This window comes from Lepisosteus oculatus, chromosome 14, assembly GCF_040954835.1.
Source record: "Lepisosteus oculatus isolate fLepOcu1 chromosome 14, fLepOcu1.hap2, whole genome shotgun sequence".
Lineage (NCBI taxonomy): Eukaryota > Metazoa > Chordata > Actinopteri > Semionotiformes > Lepisosteidae > Lepisosteus > Lepisosteus oculatus.
The window spans coordinates 29,915,450-29,933,654 of NC_090709.1; the positions used below are offsets into that span (position 1 = coordinate 29,915,450).

General features: G+C 43.0%; 1 non-coding gene across 1 annotated transcript; it reads left to right on the forward strand.

Annotated features, from left to right (window-relative positions):
• Nucleotides 1-15,161: 15,161 nt before the first annotated feature.
• On the forward strand, nucleotides 15,162-15,280 carry LOC138245011 (5S ribosomal RNA). The gene has a single exon (XR_011193628.1). It is a non-coding gene; the product is annotated as a 5S ribosomal RNA (ribosomal RNA).
• The last annotated feature ends 2,925 nt before the right edge of the window (nucleotides 15,281-18,205 follow it).

Here is an 18,205-nt window from a genome sequence, read left to right on the forward strand (position 1 = left end):
CGATTAAAAAATAAATAAGAATGAAAAGTCCAGCACCAGCTGGATTCAAACACACAACCTGCCAGTTGGTAGTCACACTCCTAGACCAGTAGGCTACAAGACACCTCGCATGAAAAGGCAGGCGAAACAGCCCTACACAGCCCTGTCGCAGTAAACGGATATAATCATACCGTTACTAAATTCTTGAGATACGCGATTCCATATTATATTCCCTTTTAATCAAATTCTAAAAGTATGCTTGTTGACTCCGGTATCACGTTAGTTAAAGACTTCGAAGCTTACAATGTTTAGGGAGAAATGGAATACCGGTGTGTATTTTTCCTTTAAAGTGCCGATTCCTGGAATCTGACTGGCTGACACCGCTTTGAAGTGGTTCCATAAAATCTGGTATACGGAAAAGAAAGCGTTGATAAATACAAGTGTCTTTTAATACACTCTTTGCTGTGCTCTTGAGGATCCTTGTGATATTTTAAGCTCTAGTTGAATGATAGGTGTCGCATTTTAAATAATTTTCGTAGCTAGAAATTATGAAACGCCCTGTTAAAAGCAAGGAAGTTTTTATGCCCGTTGAAGTAAAACAAAATGCCCGACAGAGTATGGCTTGGACAGATTCCAAGTGCTTGTACAAATGTGCTAAAGAAATTAAACTTTGAGTATACAGCTTGTCCAAAGTCATCCATTATTAATACTATTAGTAATATCTTCAGTAAAGGCTTTGATGCATAAATATTTCTGATAAAGGTAGGTTGTGTACTTTTGTCCAACTGAGCAATCTTGCTTTCATAAAATATACCAACATTTTAATGACTGATGATTAACATGCTGTAATACACAGTTCAAAATTAAAGGCTCAAATGCTGTAAATGAGAGGTTAAGCTCCCCTTGGCGGTTTTACAAGGCGATGCCGGATAGTTTCCGGCAGAGCGTCAAATGATACGTGACACCACGTGATCCCGCGTGACACCGTGACACGCCCACCGCGGTATGCCGCGAAATACCTCACCCATTTTGAATGGCTGCATCTGTAGCTATCCTTTGAAAACAGAGAACACCTTTATATCTACAAAAAACTTGACATTTGCATTACAAAATGTATTTTTGAATTACAAAGCAGACAGAGTAGTCCTTTAATTCATAGATCAGATCTTGGCCAAAACATGACAATCAGACAGGAGCTGAATTCGGAACAGGAGCCTCTGCTTCGTCGTTTATTGAGCTTTTGATCAACGACTGAATTAAACAGATTCACTATTTTAACTCTTTGATTAAAATACACAAAAAGCACCTTCCTTCAAGCCAGAGTTGAACCAACAACCTAAGGATTCCCAAGTGTTTTTATTACAGTTCCCCACTCTACCAACTGAGCTATCGAAGGGATATCAGGAGCTGCTCTCTGGCACATACTGCCCACTGTAGTGAAATGTTCCGGATGAGTAAAATCCCAGATCGACATTGTTTCCAACTCGTTTCCTTAGTCTTTTTTTACTTTGAATTTAAGCCACAAACCAGGATTCTACTGTATAAACTTCCGGGGATATTAAAACATGTTTGATGGGGCATCAATCATTCCAGGCGGAAATTGACTCCTTTTTTTTTCTTGGGGGAAATGAGTAACAAAACTAAATGTCATTCTGTGTTTCTTAGAAGCATTATCACAGCTAATGCATGTAATGCCTTTAGTATGTGAAGGTGAGAGTTCAGTTATGCCAGGGAGTAAAGAGAACTGAAATTTAGAAAATTCATATTTAAATAGATTGCAAATCTTCAAAGTGTTCTGTCACTGCAAAATTATTACAGGGGTCTACCAGCTGCGATACGTGCTTGTTTTGGGACTATTTCCAATAAGTATCGCATTAGTAATTGTGTGTCCTTACTGGTATCTTTTAAACTGTGAGGGACATTCGGTTATATAGTCATAATCCGATTTTAACGTGTCCTGCATTTTAATTTACTGAACAGATAAATTGAAACGTTCTGATTCAGAGCCCCTGCAGTTCGTGCTAATTAGAACCACAACAATGCTCCCGTGTCCTGAGCACCACACTGAGCACATGTTCAGCTGGGCTCTGACTTTGTTCAGCACAACTTCTTGTTGCAGTTGAGCTCAGAGCTAGAGATGATCTCCATATTCTACCGCACTAAGTACTTCGAAAGTTTGTACACAGTACACACTTTTAAGTGGAGTCAGGTTTTTAAAAAATTAAACCAGCGCCCTGTCACAGAAAAGTACCCCGGTCTCCCGCGCAACAAGCGTAGGTACTCAGCACTGTACTAACGAGGAGCACTTATTCGCAGCTGAGCGTGAGCTCTGTTTACTGTCAGCAGACATTTCCTCATTTCCAATGACGTTTTCGCCTGCCCTCAGCTTTTTAAAGACGGTCATAAACGATCATGAAGTAACTCATGTGAGTTTGAAGTCTGTTTCTGTTGTCTCGGCTCTTGACGAAGAAAAGCCGTACCTGGGAGACTCCCTCTCTGAAGAAGTTTGCCGTCACCCTGCAAGGGAGAAGAGCCATCAATCACTGAGACAATTAACATTAAACACGTGAAATGCGAAATGTTGTGATTTTTTTCCCACTTAAGGCTTCTATCATTTCTACTCTAACGAGAAAAGCTTTTCATCAGAAGTGGGATTTGAACAAATGTCTCCAGGAGAAACTGCTAACTGACCGCAACGCCTTAGACAACGAGCCTTCCTGCCTGTGGTTATTGTATTGAATTATATGTTTTATTTATTTATAAGAAAAAAGTGAAATCAAGTAATGAGGGAAACATATTTTTTTCATGGAGGAAACTAGTACGAGCAAATGTAAAGTTTAGAGCAGCGCTTAATTAAAACGATCAGAAACCGAAAGCGCTTCTTTTGCGGAACAGTATATTCCAATACCGGTGGTTCTGCAGAAGAAATAAGCCGAACTCCAAACACTGTTGCCATTACGGCTACTCTGGCTGTAGCTGCTTTAAGATCTACTCAGCGGGCACAGGTTGTAGGAGGTCAGACTGTGTTGGCGCTGTCTAAATAACAGTGTGCGAATTTAAACTTATTTAAATAAGACTGTTTACAATGTAATACATGCTCCAAAAGCGTTAATACTGCACTGGCTGCTATTTGAAACGCCTTCATAAATGACGTGTAGTAGAGATTGATGCAGCTGGCTTTTATGCTTCACAATACATTATGTAGCGTTTGCAGGTTGTTTTCAGAACTAAAGAACAGTGGAGACACGATTAACCAACCAAGCACTAGCTTTATTTAACAACCACACAAAAACCAAACACAAGATCTACACACACACATGAGGAGACTGACGGAACACGTACACATATTTAGGGTGGTAATTACCTAACAACACACTATACTTTTACAGGACTACACAGGGCACTAGAATTACTAGGACATTATTTACACAGGTAGGGTCAGCCGCTGGTCATCGTGCTGACCCTCAGACTCTCCCCGGCTACCACTCCCAGCATGCCCAGCGGTACTACGAGCGCCTAGGGGCGCTTCCTCCTCACCACCAGGCGAGGGCGTTACAATATGGACTCCCAGGAGGCTCCCATACTTCGGATTCTTGCTTTCTTATCAGAACATACTGATGCGCAAACATATTCATTACCATATTTCAAAGCATTGGAATAATATATGTCGTACAGCAACACAAAAACAGGAAGACAAGTATCACAGCTACTATAATCGGTGTTAGTAACTTAAAGAAAAACATTCCCCCTCGCCCAAACAGTGATTCTAACCAGGAGAGAAATGGGTGAGGCTGTAGAATGAGGCATTAAAGCACATACATAACAAGATGCATTTCTTTAACTTTACAGTATGATTTATAAGTTTATACCACAAATTACTCATATCCCCCTCATTATCAGTTTCATTCAGCCAGTTTTTATACAAAGAGGCTTCGCATTTAGATTCTTCCTCTTTCTGGGTGGTGACAGGCTTCCACATAAAAAGGAAAAAGGCTGGGCACATCAGTCCCAAGCATGTGATCCCCATCTATCCCTGTGGAGACATCACTCCTGCGCTTTGCTCAGTTCGTTTGTGACCTTTTTACAGTGGGAAGCATGAATTCAGGGCACCCTTTCCGTGACTTTCACAGCAGTCGCAGTGGTCAGCAGCCTTGGTACGGCCCCCTCCACCTGAGTGAACACCACTTCTTTTTCCTGAAGTCTTTCACCAGAAGAGTAATAACTCTTAGAAAAATCTACACATTGTTCCACTGCCTCAGCTGTGCCATTTTGCAGAACAATTCTAGCTGAAGTTGTAAAATTTCTCATTGGCCCGTTCCTGCAAAACATCTTATTATGAACAAACAAATCATAATAATAATGTGCCGCTGAGTTGAGGTGCGAAGAAGGGTGGCTTTGGCCTTCCTCCAGAAGGTCTTCAGTTTAGAGATGTAGTCCTGAACCGAAGGTACCTCTGTGTTGTGGTGGGAGTCAGGGATAAGAGGAGGCTGATAACCTAAAGCACACTTAAAGGGAGACATGCCGGTAGCTGTAGTATACAGAGAATTGTGTGCATACTCTGCCCATGGGAGCAAAGACACCCAATTGTCATGGGTAGAGGAGATATAAGTCCTTAAATAGGTCAGCAGTTCCTGATTCATTCGTTCAGTCTGACCGTTGGCCTGAGGGTGATAAGCTGAGGTAAGTGAGACTGAGGCGCCCAGCGACTTACAGAAGGCCCTCCAAAATCGGGAGACAAACTGGGGGCCCCTATCAGAAACAATATCTTTAGGGATGCCATGCAGTCGGAAGATATGTTGTACAAACAATTCTGCTAGTTCCCGAGCTGTCGGTAAGGATGGTAGGGGAATAAAATGGGCAGATTTGGAAAAACGGTCTACCACCACCATAATAGTTGTGTGTCCATGGCTGGGTGGAAGGTCAGTAATAAAATCTACTGAAAGATGGGTCCAAGGACGGTCCGGGATGGGTAGGGGTTGAAGAAGGCCCGCTGCCTTCATCCGGGAAGACTTCATTTGGGAGCAGATAGAGCAGGCCTGGACATATTCCTTGACATCCTTGGCCATAGATGGCCACCAGAAGTCTCTGGAGATGAAATCCAAGGTACGGTGGAATCCAGGGTGTCTGGCGAAGCGGGAGTCGTGTCCCCATTGTAAAACTGCCGATCTGCCGGAATTAGAGACAAATAACTTGTCCTGAGGGCACTGAGGTGGTACCGTCTGTCCTACCAAAGCTCGTTGAACAATTACCTCAATGTCCCATCTTACAGCTGCCAGGAACTTACCAGACGGGATGATAGGTTCTGGAATCAATTCGGCCTCAGGGGGGTCGATTTGCCTTGTTTAGGTCCATTACGGGTCAAAGAGGTTATGGGAGTGACCACCGAGCTGAAATTTCGAATAAACTTCCTGTAAAAGTTAGCAAAGCCGAGAAATCGTTGAATGTGTTTTAGATTCTTGGGAGTGGGCCAATCAGTAATCGCCCAGACTTTACTCGAATCCATTTCCACCCCATCCGGCGAGATGACGTACCCTAAAAAGTGAATCCTTGAAGCATGGAAAGTACACTTCTCCTGGAAGGAATCAGAAAAAATTAATATGTCATCTAGATAAACCAATACAAATCTTTGTAGGAGATCCCGAAAGATGTCATTAATAAAAGATTGAAACACTGCTGGAGCATTAACTAAACCAAAGGGCATGACCAAATATTCATAATGTCCATGGGTTGTCATAAATGCCGTCTTCCATTCATCCCCCTGCCGAATGCGGATTAGGTTATAGGCCCCTCGTAAATCCAGTTTAGTAAAGATCTTGGCTCCATGCACCGACTCAAGTGCTGCTGGAATTAAAGGCAAAGGGTACCGATTCTTGATGGTGATCTCATTGAGGCCACGATAGTCGATGCAGGGACGGAGCCCACCATCCTTCTTTTCCACAAAAAAAAAAAACTGGCACATGCTGGTGAGGTGGATGGACGTATAAGCCCAGCCTTCAGAGAATCTTGTATATAGACTTTCAGGGCCTCAGACTCAGAATTGGAGAGTGGAAAAATACGACCTTTGGGAGGGATAGTAAGGCAAAAGGTCAATGGCACAATCGTATGGTCGATGAGGGGGGAGGGCCAAGGCCTCCTGCTCATTAAAGGCTTCCTGAAGATCAGAGTATTGAGGGGGTATGGTAGGAACCCCTGAAGGGGGCGTCGCCATGAGTGCAATCTTCACTGGTAGGTGACAGCATTTTCTAATACATCTGGGTCCCCAAGCTACAATCTCTTTACGGGACCAAGAAATGTGTGGGTCATGCTGCTGTAGCCAAGGAAATCCTAGAACCAGAGGATGTGTAGGAGTCTCCAGGAGATAAAACCAGATGTCTTCGACATGGGTGGCGCCTATCTGCAGGCTTATAATTTCCGTTTGCCACCTAATAAGTCCTGGAGATACGGGGGAGCCATCAATAGACTGGACACGAAGAGGGGTGGACACCAGGGTCAAGGGTAATTTCCAAGCTCAAGCGACGGAGGCGTCTATAAAGTTTTCTGCCGCCCCAGAGTCAATAAAAGCAAGAAGAGGTCTCCTTTCATTATCCCAGAATAGGATAGAACAAATAAAAAATCCTGAGGAAAACTGAGGGAATTGAGTAGTCTCACTCACCTTAGGATTCCGAGAAGGTGGGCGGCGCCTCAATGACGAGTATGCAGCAGGGCAGGCCGCTTTAAAGGGTCCAAGTACAGGCAGCGACCCTCTCGTTGGCGCCTTTCACGTTCTTCAGGGGTTAACCGGGTGCGGGCTATTTCCATAGGTTGTTCCGAGTCGGCAGATCTGAAAGGTGATAGCCGAGGAGCCTCTAGTATAGAGGACCGGGATCTCTCAGCACTCCTATGACGAATTCTGAGTTCCAATTGCAAAACCTGTGAAATAACTTCCTGCAAGGTATTGCCCAATTGTGGCATATTTACCAGATGGTCCTTAATTTCTTCACTGAGTCCTTGACGGAAAAGAAAAATAAGGACCTCATCGTCCCAGTGAGTCTCTGCTGCCGCTACTCGAAAATCAATAGCATAATCATGTACAGACCGGCGGCCTTGGTGGATGGAGGAGAGGCGGAATGCAGAGTCTTGGCCAACTACGGGGCGACAAAAAACCCCCTTAAATTTTTCTAAAAAAAAATCATAATCCTGAATTTCAGGAGCCCCGCGATCAAGCAGAGCAGTAGCCCATTCCAGAGCGCGGCCGGTTAGCAGTGAAACTATGAAGGCGATCTTGTCCTGAGGAGAAAAAAAAGTTTCCGGATGGAGCCTGAAAACCAGCGCACACTGTGCTAAGAAGCCCCGACATTTGGTAGGGTTGCCGTCAAACCTGTCAGGTGGAGTTAGTGGAAGAGGTCGAGGGGCAGGTGTAGCGGCTGGCGGGGGCGGAGCCGCAGCGGCAGCTCCAGCGTTGCTTCCTCGATTGCCGATGGGTGGTATTGCAGACAGGTGCGCAGAGATCTGTTGGACAGAAGCCTGGAGCTGGAGTAAGGCTTGTCCGTGCTGATCCAAAGCTGAGCGAATCTCCTGTTGCTCCGCTGGGTCCATGTTAAATGGCTCAGTATTCTGTTACGAGTTCGGTAACAGGGACCGAACGAGTGAGTGAACCCACTTGCAGGAGCGAACAAAGCCAAGTCGTAATCCGAAAGCAAACCGTAATCGTAGGAACGAGCCGAGAGTCCAGGGGAAGCCAGATATCCGAAAGGGTACGTGTACCGAAGCCGAAGAGTAATCCGAAGCCGTAGTCCGTAGAGCAATCCGAGAATCCAGAGGTAGCCAGAAATCCAAAACAGAGCGAAAGCACCAATCCAAGCCGAGATCCGAAAAGCCGAAGTCCAAAGGGAAAAACCGAAAGCCGAAATCCAAGACAAACACAGAGTAGAAGAAGCGCAACCAGGAAGCTCGATAGGGAAAACCAATACTGAGCAACAAGTTAGGGAAGGACAGGTGTTTAAGTAGGATGAGACAGGGGTGTGGTGGTGAATGGGAAAACTGATAGGTGAACTGATAGATAGGGGCTACGCCTACTTCTGCCTCCTCCGTTGCCGGGAGCCAGGGTTCGTAACACTTTCCCATGAAATCATTTTTTGACCTTCATGATCCCTTCAGGGCGTACAATTAGCACAGAAGCAGCAGCTTTAGTCCACATGTTTTTCAAGCAGGATATTAACAGTATGATTATAATGAATAATACCAGACACACAAATATGTATTGAACCAGAGACCCTCTCCAGGTTCCTAGCACATACTGTAGCCATGCACCAATGCCCCAATCATCTGGATTATAATTATGATATATATTTTTCTTCATCATAGATGTGCTTTGCTAAGTCATTAATTTGCTAATAATTGTCTAGAATACAAGTACTGTTTAGTCTTTGCTCACCTAAACAGCAGTCTATCACCCTAATAGAGAATGACCTAAAACTGTGATTATAGCGAGGAGCATACAGTTATTTCCATTCTAATACATCTGAGTTACACTCAGACTAAAAGCAGGGCTATTTACCCATGCCAATAAACCTAAATAACCACCTCTATCAAAGGGGATTACTCCCATGAGCATCTTTTATAGCAATACAATCCCAACAGGAGCTCTGATTATTATTTGTGGCTGACTGATAAAGTATTGATTCCATATCCCCATTTATAAAAGTAAAACTCCTTACACTTAACAGGTACACTGTCACCCCCCCTCAGGAAGCTCAACAAACACAGAAACAGTGACAATATAATAATGTTCTCTCAGTCTCTGGTGCAGTGGTTCGGTGTCAGCGCAATGCGTAGATCCAGCGAGCTCATCCTGTCACTCAGATGGCAGAGTCGGTAGTCAGTTGCACTTGATATGGCCCTTCCCAGCAGGGTTGCAACATCTGGCAGGGTATATCTTCCTCACCCACACCTACTCGCCAGGTATCAGGTCGTGTCTTCCCCCTACTGGAGGTTTCCAAGCGTCCAGCACCTGTTCACCAGCCCCGTGCACCACTTCAATTAACAACCTACAATACTACAATAGAGAATTAGCAAATTCAACAATCCATTAGCCAAATTCATCCCTCCAGGAAGTTTCGTTGATTGGCCTGTGATGATATCAAACAGGCTCTATTACACAGTTCTGTTTGATCCAGCCCGCATCCCATGGTGTTCCTTCAGTCTGATGTCTAGTCAATCTTTTCTGTTCCTTCATTCCACTGTTCCAGCAGACTGAGGGTGATCTCAGTCCATCTCACCCCGAATAATCCAGCCACAGCCTGTCCCTTGATCATAATACATGCGGTAGGGCAGTGCCCACCAAGGGCTTATCTCCATCATCAAGTGTTTGGTAGACACAGAGGCAGTGACAGCAACCCACTGGGAAAACAGATTATAAGAGCCAAGGTTGTAAACATTCGCTACTGCATGAAAGGTTTCTCAGGAGCAGGCCTTTTGAGCTGTAGCACCTGCACCTGAACTGTAGTTGAGTTCCTTTGATAAGCATCACATTGAGATACCACAAAAGTAGCTACTGCTTCAAACACGGTCCCCACCCAGGTTTGGGTAACCGGCACACCATTTGACTCACACCCAGGTGTCCGACAGAGTGCATTAGTCGAGCTACAAAGGGCATTAGGCTGTGAGGGCATGCAGAGCGTCCAGTGTGCTGGCAGCACCACACTCTTTTCTAACCATGTCCTTTTCTCTGCTTTAGAGGCCTCAGCCTGAATATCCTGTAGCTGTCCCCTTTTCACCAACAGAGGTCTCACAGGGGTCTCAGACTCCTGTTCTACCAGGACTGTGCACCTGACAGCTACATCTGCAAAGTTGTTCCCTCGAGTTACTGGAAACATTTCTTTATTATGTGATTTATACTTTACCACAGCTACTTCAGTCAGTAGCTGCAAAGCTTCTAACAGTTAAGAGACAAACCCAGCATTCTTGACTGGAGTCCCTTCCATGTTGGGGAAATCCCTATTCCTTCACTGCCATCCAAAATTGTGGCATACACCAAATGTATATATACAGTCTATATAAATTGCTACAATTTTCCATTTAGCATATTTACAAGTTTCAATTAAATATTTTCATTCGGTCTGCTAGTTCTACACCAGATTATTCACAGTTTATACAGCCAGGCAGGTAGCCTGCACAACACATAAACACGGCCCTTTGGCCACCGCATCAAGGGGTCCTGAATAATAATAACCCACCAGACGATGCCTATCTCCATGCTCCTGCACCAGCACAACGGCTCACAACCCATTTCTTTCACTTACAGACAGATTACATACAGATGATCAGTCTGAGGGAATACAGTCCAGGGCCAGTGTCTGCAAGAAAGCTTGTTTCAAAACATCAAAAACGGTTTCTGCTGCAGGGGTCAAGGCAATTTTGTCTTTAGACTGCACTACCCCCCTTAAACCAATACGTCACTGGACAAGCTCGTTCTGAGAAGACATTCACCCTTGCTTTATCATGTAGTTGGTTTTATACTCCTTTTTTTCCTCTTTAGATCCAATACTTGGAGTAGCCCAGCCTTATGGATTCCCTAATTAGGTAAAACAATCACAATATCACATAACTCTATTGAGTTAGTTTACATAAATGCTATTTCATGCACTAATTCCTTATAAAATGCTGCAGTCTGGGCCTAAAATAGGTCTGGGGTGTCCCCCAACCACATCAGTAGTTGAAACTGTACATCTTTTCCCAAGCAGACTGTGACAGCTTATATTTGCTTTAAACACAACCCTTGCACCCCTTCTCCTGTAGCCTCCTGTTACCCGTTAGAAAACTTTATATCACATCTTTATGCTGTTTTAGTCTAAAAACAGGACAGCTGTGCTCCTGTGTCCCCCAGTTACTGCACACTGTAAGATTATTTCACTTTTATTTAAATCCTGAGATAAATTTAGGAAGGCTACAGAGGGGTTTACTAGATTAAAACTGTTAGTTCACGCACGGCTCTCGTTTCAGCTTCTGACGTTCTTTAATTGTGAAATCAAGCCTCTTTCTTACAATTTCTCAAAAAAACACCTTTTTTTTAGTAACTGCACACCAGCTTATTAGTAGTTTTGTCTTTGGGGTTTTATATCTCGGTATAACATTAAAGTCGCACAATAATTTCGACAAACTGGCGGCTCCCTTTTCTCCTCCTTGGGAGTCTTTTTACCTCCCATTTGCAGCGCTTGCACTTCTGCATGCATGCTTCACGAGTTATTAAATCAAATCTGTCTCCGCTGTCTGTAATATCAGGAAAGCATAGTTGTACATTCTTGGCAACATCATGTTTTAACCTACTCAAGTAAATTTGTTTTATTACTGTGGAAGTATCTTCATTCACTTCCTTCTCATCGGCTTACCCCGAGTATACTATCCATAAAGCTATAAACCTTTCTGTAAAATCTGAAACATCCTCACTTCCTTCTGCTGACATGCTGTTACTTTTCTCTAATCAGTTTTCGGTGGGTAATGCTCTTTCAAAAATCTCCACACTAATTCCTACCCTTCTCCTAGATTCTCTCTTAAGGCGTTCTATTTCTTCTTTTGCTGTTTCTTTTTCTGCATATATAACTTCGTTTCGTTCAGCCATTGCTTTTAGCTTTTCCATCAGAGATTTTTGCGTCTCATCTATGATATTCTGTTGAATTCTCAAATATTCCTCTAAATATTGTTTATTTTTATCAAAATGTTCATACACTTTTCTACATTCCTGTTCAGCCTAAATTCCGTCTGACATATTTCTTTTAAGTTTTACTTTGGATTAATCAAACTTTTTTTTTTCTTCACACCAAACCATTTTCACGTCTCCCACGCGCCCCGCGGAACCCCCCTAGTCGAGACAAACTGACGAACTATCACAATTCGGGAACACGGACCAGGTTCCAAATCCTGGCTTTAAACACACAGTTGAATCGAGTTACCATTTTCGGCTCTTCTGCGAGTACAGTTCTAGTTACCACCTTCAGCCGTACTGCAGTTGTGTACCAGGATGCAACACCTGGATTGTTTCGCACGGGCAGGGCGAGACGCTATTCCTTCAGCAATCCCTTTTATTCTACCCCACCTTCACAAAACAGGCATCTAAAAACACATACACCATTAACTCATTTTTCTGTTGTACTTGCTTCAGCACCACAGCAACATGGAGAGGACAAGGGACTTTTTAGAAAAGAGGAGTCCTTACCTCTTTTTAGTAGCGGCCGCCGAACTTTTCCTCTCCATGTCCGTGTGGTTTAATTTAGATGGATACTTAGATAGATAGATACTTTATTGATCCTGTGAGGGAAATTGCAGTGCAACAGCAGCTTAACACACACAACACAGCCACAGTGTAACGAATTATATAATAATAGTACAATACATACAATACAATACAAGAGTTACTCACAGTCCGGACAGACAAGAACAAACTAGAACAGAACAGTACACAGAAAATCGTATCACACGTATGAATATAAATATAGATGTAACCATAGATATAAATATAAATATAAATGTATTGCACAGGTCCCTGGCATATATTGCACAAAAGTGGTTGTAAAAGGGAAAAAGAAAAAGAAAAAGAAAGAGAACAGATGTAGCAGTAGATGTGTATATGCGTTTAGTCCAGAAACAGGTCACTGTCGCTGTTGCCTCTGCCAAGACGCAAGGTGGATGCGTTGTACAGTCTTATGGCAGACGGCAAGAATGACCTCCTGTAGCGTTCCCTGTCGCACCGTGGATGAATCAGTCTATTGCTGAACGTGCTCTTCATTCCTGCAAGCCTGTCATAGAGGGGATGGGAGAGGTTGTCCATGATGGCCTCTAGTTTGGACATCATTCTCCTCTCAGCCACTACCTCCAAGGGGTCCAGGTCAGACCCAATGACAGAGCTTGCTCTCCTGATGAGCTTGTTCAGCCTTTTGGAATCTACTGCTATAATCCCAGAGCCCCAGCACACCACTGCGTAGAAAATGGCACTCGCTACCACCGACTGATAAAACATGTGTAGCATCTTACTACACACATTGAAGGACCTGAGCCTCCTCAAGAAGTAAAGTCGGCTCTGTCCTTTCTTATAGATGGCCTCGATGTTCTTAGACCATTCCAGTCTATCGTCGATGTGCACTCCCAGGTACTTGTACGAGTCCACCATCTCCACGCCACTCCCATGGATGTAGACAGGAGTAGGTTTGATCTTTTTCCTCCTGAAATCCACCACCAGTTCCTTTGTCTTTGTAACATTCAGTTCCAAGTGGTTCACCCCACACCACTCCACAAAGCTACTTCTTCATCATTTGGGTCACGTATCCGCCAATCTGCCTTTTCCTTTTTAGAGGACGTTGTAAACCTTTAGGAACAATATGATCTAGCAACAAGGTTATGTCACTGTAATTAGGCTTAAGACAATCAAGAACAAGGCTTGCCTTTCTTCGAAATTCTTTACGGTCATCAGGCAATTTAGGAAAAAGACTTAACTAATGCAAATAGTTCACTAGGAGACCAATGTCAATGTACATATGCTGGAGTTCCTTCTGGACCTGTAAAAGTGCACATTGGCATTTCACGAACAAGTGAAAAGGCTTTGGCTCCGGACCGCTTTCTAGTTTCGGTGGAGACTTTTTCTTTTTAGAAGGCATGGCCATGACTTTAGCTGCAGCTTGCTGTTCTTTAGTTTCAAGACTAGTCTTTTTTTAAGCTTCCCATTATTTCTGTGATTCCTCTTCCCATTACATAAGTTTTCCAATTCACTTTCTTTCCTTTCTTCTCCTTCTCTTCTAAGTTTCCCCTTCTTCGGGAAACTTCTTTTTCCTAATTCAACTTTCCTCTGTCCATTCTGATTCACTTACAAAGATCCTTCATAGTTATGGGCCCCTAATTATCATATATAAATTATGTGTAAGTTCCCTTACACCTATTACCCTAGCTTTACAGTTCATGAACATAAAACATTTTTTTTACTCTAACCCAGGCTATAATTGTTTCTCTGAATTTGTCGTACATGTACTTTTGCTGGACTGCTCGGTCCCATTTTCATCTTTGAATTTTAATTTCCCATTTTTACCGATCGGTGCCTTACTTAGAACCTTCTCACATCAACTACTCCGCAGAGCAAAAACCACACGTCTGTGTTAAGATAAGTTCTTTATATGAGTCCCAGACTCATCAAACCCGCGTGAGAACACCCCTGTGGCTCGCTTCTCAAACTATTAATTTTTAAGGATCTCTTACTGGCGTCAGACAGCTGCCAATTCTCCAGACGCGTCTCTGGAAGGATAAACAATTTATCCTCCGAGGTTCGTCCAATTTTGATAAAATTGTCAGGGTCCGGATGGAGTTTCAGCAGCCGTTCGCGTTCAGGTTTCTGATCCCAGACGAGCCCCCAAATTGTCATGGAACTATCAAGGAAGCCACAAGAGAGAGTTCTCACCTGAGTAAGGTCTTTATTTCAATATTGCAAGCCCTGCTGCCACTTCGCAAAGTGCAACCAGAGACTCAATTTGTTACAAGCAGTACAGGGTTTTTAAAAGACGTTGCGCTGTAAAAAAGTTTAGCGCTTTGTCCCTTCTAAAAGTTCCCCTTTCCCTAAGAGAAAACAGATTACATCAAAAAGCGAGAGAAGAAGCACTAGATTTGTTATTAAAAGCTAATCAGTTACTTTCAGCTAATTCTAATGACCCAGACAGCATATATTGTTTTGGTACATTGTCTTCTAAAGTAACCTAAACAGTGTAATTTGTTGATGCATTGTTTTCTAAAATTCTGCACGTACTGTAGCACAGCATTTACATCCTTGAAATATATTATCTTAAAGCACCAATTTATTTTTTGCAAAGCTCTCTACATTTTAAGAATCAATGTACTTATTAGATTTCCACTTCAAGACTTGTTCGGCTGGCGTTCTGGGAGTCGCGTTTTTCAGAATTGTATTGAGATCGTTTCCCACAGAGCTCAGATGTCAAAGCACAGCAGCAGCTCTCCACAGCGATCCTCTATAGCGCCCTTTCTCCCGCAGCTCCGTCCTCATTGGAAGGAAGCAAGAGTGAAAGGCTGAAGTGAAATAGAGCGGGGACGAAGGCAGTGAAGAGAGAGAACGTGGGAGGAAGAGAAAAACGCAAGGGAAAAAAAAGCAGCAGCGTAAAAGAGGTGACGGAGCTGTCCTCTCTATAAGAAGGGTGCCAGCGAGCCTTGCTCTCGCTTACGGCCACACCCCCTTGAACACGCCTGATCTCGTCTGATCTCGGAAGCTAAACAGGGATGGGCCTGGTTAGTACTTGGATGGGAGACCGCCTGGGAATACCAGGTGCTGTAAGATCTTAAGCGCAGGAGGCGCCCTATCCCCGCTCGCTCGCTCATTCCCCTGTTCACACGTGCAGTGCGGCTTGTCCGTCTGTTTATTTGTCAGCTTTGGCGAGACACGGGTGCTTGTGTATTAGCGTGAGCGTTTTTTATTCTGATCAGGAACAGTTTTACAAGTCCGCAAAGGATCGAGGAAAGGTTTATCGCCAGCTGAAAAGAGACACAGCGCTTCGGCTGTGGAGACTTGTTCGGCTGGCGTTCGGGGAGTCGCGTTTTTCAGAATTGTATTGAGATCGTTTTCCACAGACCTCAGATGTCAAAGCACAGCAGCAGCTCTCCACAGCGATCCTCTATAGCGCCCTTTCTCCCGCAGCTCCGTCCTCATTGGAAGGAAGCAAGAGTGAAAGGCTGAAGAGAAATACAGATGCAGCCATTAAAAATGAGCGTTAAAAACCCGCGGTACAGTAACCAACCCGCAGGGCACCGCTTTAAGTGATTGGCTGGCCAAAATGACCGACAGGGGCACTCGTGGTGCATTGGTTGGTAGTGAAAAGATTTAATCATTTAATGTCTTTACTGTGCACGTTTCAATCCGCTTAGTTTTGAATATTTATATGGAATTTTACCACTAAAGGGAAATTTTAGTAGCTGAGCATAAAAAGAAGAGGAGCATAACGCATCTGAAGGTCATAATCGATATTAATTTAGGAACATAAACATTACTGTATGTACATAAACAGTACTGTGTATGGCTGGTCTTGATAGTTTAAAGAAAAAATACACACCAGTCTTCCATTTCTCCCTAAACATTTTAAGCATTTAAAGTTTTATGAAACGGTACCCAAATATGTGATTGCTGTATAGAATGAATTTTAATTTTTAAAAATTATTTAACACAAAAATTAAGCTGTTTACATCTTCCGCCTGAGAACAGTCACCCGTTGCTACCCAACGCAGAAACACAGCCACTAACTAGCAAAGAGAGGACATTGGCTAGCCAATATGATAAAAAAATAAATGATTATTTTGTTTATTTCTTTTGCACATTTATTTGAACATTTCCATCGATTGTACAAGCACTTGGAAACTGTCCAATCCCTAGTTCATCAAGCATTTACCGGTCTGGCGCCGGTCTGTGTCTTCTAGGATATAATGCTAGCGAACTCTTGTTATTATTTCCACTATAACTACGCTGGGCAAACGTTCCGAGGTGAAATTCTTCCAGCACGGGGGTACCTTTAAAGCGGAGACAACGGCACCGAAATTTTTTGGCGCGCCTTCTCTTTAAAGCCCTGGCCAAATATGAAGACAGTACGTACAGTTATAATTCAAACGGAATTAAAAACTACACATCCCAGTTACCATGGTGGTGCTTGTGATCATTGCATTTAACCAACGAAACAGGGCGAAAAATCAGTCACATGACTTTGGGGCAGAGTTTCGAAGTATCAGCAACAAAGCGAAATTTACACGATAGGCTACCTCAAACTGTCAGTTACACGACTGTGTATGTCGCTTAAGCCACTCCTATTTGGCATTTTAGTTATGGAGGCGAGAAGATGCCCCCCCCCCCTCTCTGGGTGTCTGATTTGCCGCCATCTTTAACTGTTCGATGTCCGAATCGGAGTAGCTACGCGTACGAAATAAAGTTAATCCCAACTACAAAACATATATTTTTGTGGTAAGAGGGCTCAAAACATCAGTATTTACTGCTATTAATTACTGTACGATTTATAGTTGAAATCTGAGCCTAGATATAAAGTTAGATATAAAGTTAAAATCTCGACAAAGCAATGTAGGAAATACAGAGAAAATAAATCCTTTCTGACATCTAAAATCAGTTTTGATCAAGGTCTCTAAAACGAACAAGAAAAAGAGGTTTTTCGGAGGGCAATTACACTGTGTTTATATAGAATAACTGATTTATGAGCAATCTAATTTCTTGTTCGTTTAAAACAGTGAAATGTAAGCTGCAAAAGATCGCACCAGAAACAGCACTCTCTCTGCCTGTCATAGACGTTCAGGAAAGGCTGAATGAAGTCATATCAAGTACAATAATTCGGTGATCAATAATAACAGATAATGATCAATAATGAAGATTGCTCAGTGTGGATTTAATTTCCCCAGTGAACAGGATGTGCATTTATTAATTCTAGAAAAAAAGCCTTTCTTGATTTCATTTCTCTAGTTCTTAGTTTCTCTAGTTCCCTTTAAAATAAACTATTATTCCACAATGCAGAGTATTACATGGCCAGTATTTACACATGATATTTGTGATTTAAAGAAATTAACACAAGCAGCTTTTGGAGATATAAGTGTTGGCTGAGTTATTGCAGGATAAAAGACTAGAGATGTTGGCAAGAAGAAGATAATTTGGGGAAAGCTGAGGAATACACTTATAACAAGAACACTTCCTAATGGGGTTAGGCATACTTTTGATGAAGATGATTAAGTTAACAGACTATATGTTTACATAGATACTGAAATAAGGATTGTATTTTAGATTATGTGTAGTTGCTGGCATTGAACTGTGTGTTGGATGCACATGAATTGAAGGAATGGGCTAACATAGCTGATGCGGATCCACAGAGCCAGCATATTAAGATGTTTATAATTAGAGGCAATTTGTTTAAATAACTAGGTATGGATACTGATGTGCAAGAGAGGTGGAAAGGCTTTTTCGTTAAGCCAGCACTATAAGATATTTTATTCTCAGTGAGATGCTGCCATTTCATAGTGGGTTTCTAACACTGTGTATAGTTCCATCCACACAGTGCCTTTACTTCCATCCATTTCTAATCTCTTTATCCAGTACAGAGGATTTGGAGCCTATCCCAGTAAGCAACGGACACAAGGCAGAATACACCCTGGACATCGCGCCAGTCCATCACAGGACAGACAGACACAAACACACACACCAGGGCCAGTTTTCCCATAAACC